This window comes from Crocodylus porosus, unplaced genomic scaffold (genome assembly GCF_001723895.1).
Source record: "Crocodylus porosus isolate Cpor-Errol unplaced genomic scaffold, CroPor_comp1, whole genome shotgun sequence".
NCBI lineage: Eukaryota > Metazoa > Chordata > Crocodylia > Crocodylidae > Crocodylus > Crocodylus porosus.
The window spans coordinates 1,766,590-1,769,844 of NW_017728950.1; positions in this window are offsets into that span (position 1 = coordinate 1,766,590).

Consider the following 3,255-nt stretch of genomic DNA (forward strand, 5'->3'; position numbering starts at 1 on the left):
TGCAGGACCTCCATCTAACCCAGGAGGTGCACAGCCCCACCAGGGGAGATGCCTTGTTGGACCTGGTGCTGGCCACGGGTGATGACCTGGTGAGGGGTCTGTGGGTGCTTGACTACGTGGGGGACAGTGATCATCACCTGCTGGAATTCACCATCCAGTGCAAGGTGGCATAGATTTCAGGAGGACGGACTTCAATGAGCTAAGGAGAATAGTTGGGGAAGCACTGAGGTCCCGGAGGGGAGGGGAGCCAGGTGTCCAAGAAGAGTGGTTGCTCCTTACGGAGATGATCCTCCAAGCCCAAAGTGAGGTAATCCCAACACGGATCAAAGGGAGCAGGAGGGCACATAAGCCCCCGTGGCTCACCAAAAGCATCCAGGAATGTCTCCTAGCCAAAAGGAGGTGCACACCCAATGGAAGGGAGGGGCCATCATCAGGGAGGATTATACTGTGGTTGCTCGGGGATGTAGGGGGGCAGTCAGGAAGGCCAAGGCGGAGATGAGACTGGGACTAGCTTCCTGGATCAAGGACAACAAGAAGTCCTTTTTTTAAATACCTGGGGGGCAAAAAGAAGGTACCGGGTAACGTGGGCCCCTGCAAGACACACTAGGAAATTTGGTTATCACACCAGATGACAAAGCTAACCTATTTAACAACTTCTTTGCCTCCATTTTCCTGAGCAGGGACCAGATCAGCCCCCCCACTGGGCTGCCCTCAGGCCCCAGGGGAGGTGCATCTAGGCCAAGGGTCAGTGAGGATCTAGTCAGGGAACTTCTGGAGGGACTGGATGTATTTAATCAGCTGGTCCAAATGATCTCCACCCCAGAGCGCTGAGGGAATTGGCTGAGGTCATTGCGGGACCCCGGCACAGCTTTACGAGCACTTATGGTGCTCTGGTGTGGTGCCAGAGGACTGGAAGAGGGCCAGTGTCATTCCCATCTTCAAAAAGCGGAGGAAGGAGGACCCGGGGAACTATAGGCCAGTTAGTCTTACCTCGATCCTGGGTAAGGTTTTTGAGAGAATTATTCTGGCACATGTCCAGGAGGGGCCAGCAGGGGAGATTATGCTCAGAGGCAACCAACACGGGTTCATTAGAGGTAGGTCCTGTCAGACCAACCTAGTGGCCTTCTGTGACCAGGTCACAAAATCTCTAGATGCAGGGGTAGCAGTGGACGTAGTCTTTTTGCACTTTCGGAAGGCCTTCAACACTGTCCCTCACCCCGTTCTCATTAAGAAACTGGGGGACCATGGTGTCAACACCTACACAGTCAAATGGGTCACCAACTGGCTGGAGGGCCGCACCCGGAGAGTGATGGTGCATGGGTCATTTTCGACCTGGAGGGATGTGGGCAGTGGGGTCCCCCAGGGCTCGGTCCTCGGGCCCGCACTGTTCAACATCTTCATCAGCGACTTGAATGAGTGGGTAAAAAGCACCCTGTTCACATTTGCTGATGACACTAAGATGTGGGGGGATGTGGGCACGTTAGAAGGAAGGAATAGGCTACAGTCAGACCTAGACAGGTTACAGGGGTGGGCAGACGAGAACAGGATGGGATGCAACACTGACAAGTGCAAGGTGATGCACCTGGGGAGGAACAACCAGCACCATACCTACAGGCTGGGGAACTCCCTTCTTGTCAGTGCAGAGGCAGAAAAAGATCTTGGAGTCATCATTGATGCCAAGATGAACATGGGCCGGCTGTGTGGGGATGCAGTCAGGAAGGCCAACCACACCTTGTCATGCATCCTCTACATCTAGGTGCTTTCATGAAGAGTCATCATAGGGCTCAGACAGAGTCAGTTACATCTCTTACAATAGCCTACAATATCTTTGATAATATTTGCTAAGTTATTTTGGGCTCTTTTAGTTCTGATGGGAAGCTAATGCAAATCTTCTCTGTAAGATTGTATTTATGATTCATTCACCCATGGTCCAAAACATCCCATTCTGGCCTTGTGCTGGGACAACTGTAACAAGAAATTTCACACTGGAGGATAAAGTTTCTCATTTCTCAGCAACTTGATGGTCTGTACAGTAAGTCTGGTATCTAGGGAACATAAATGTGATGTACCATAAATGGAAGCTTAGTAATTTTACAAGAAAGAAGCAAAATGCAACACCTTGAGACCTGAAAGCTGACACCCTTGCTCCAGCCTTTTGTTTTGAGCCAAATCTGCATGCTCACAAAGCAGTCTCAACACAAGAGAAATTCCTTGCCCAGGAGAGCCTTCCATCACCCACCCTCCTGTGAAATATGAAACATCATAACAAGAAAGAAGGTTAATTCAACTTCCTGCTTGCCATCTCACAACTCGGAGGTAAATAAACTGCTCCAATTTTTATTTGAGCCCATTTTGCATAAAATGAACTTTTCCAACCATGAGATCTTACACTGCCTTTCAGCTGTCCTGTGAAACATGAATTTTCATTTCCACCTGGGAGAAATTTTACCATCTTTGCACTCTGTCATCTCTTCGCCAGTCTATTTCTTTTTCCTTCTGCTTCAGTCCTTCTAGCCTGTCTCACTCTCCCTTTGCCCATACTGACCCCTCAGGGTCTGCACCCTCTTTCTGTCCTGTGTTTCCTCCCTTCTCACCCTCAAGTGGCTTGCTCCTGGGTAGAAGCATTACAAAAGGCAGATAGAATCAGGGACAATCAGGTCTGATGTGGGGTTTTCCAGGAGTTTGTCCTGTGTCTGGTATAGTTTAATATCTTCATGAATGGGACAGCCAGGTGAACTTGTAGACACTCTGAGTGCAGCCCCACAACTGAGGATTTCATTTTCCCTGGGGACAAACAGCAGCGGCACAATATGTGCCACTGCTACTTGTCCCCAGAGAACACTCTGGCACATGGCATGTTATCCCAGGTGGGGAAGGGGAAGCTGGGGCCCCAGGGTACTGGCTCCAGCAGCCTTACCTGGGGCCCTGGGTGCCTTTGGGGGCTGCAGCCACAACATCCTGGCATCAGGGAGCCTGGTCAGCACCTGGAACGTGGCTCTGACCAGCCAGGCTCCAGTTTTGGGTGGTGCATGCTACCGCCATGTGCACTGCCCTGCTTTTTTTAGATATGGGCTCTTTTGATGACAGGATCTCCCAGTGTAAAAAAACCCAGAACCCTGAGCTGCAAATTAGCAACATGGGCTTTATGTGTGGCATCTGCAGTGCCGTATACTGCGCACACGCATTCATCTGGATGCACCCTCTGAAGGGTAAGCCTAGGATTCAAAATGACCTTGATAAGATGGAGAAATGGTC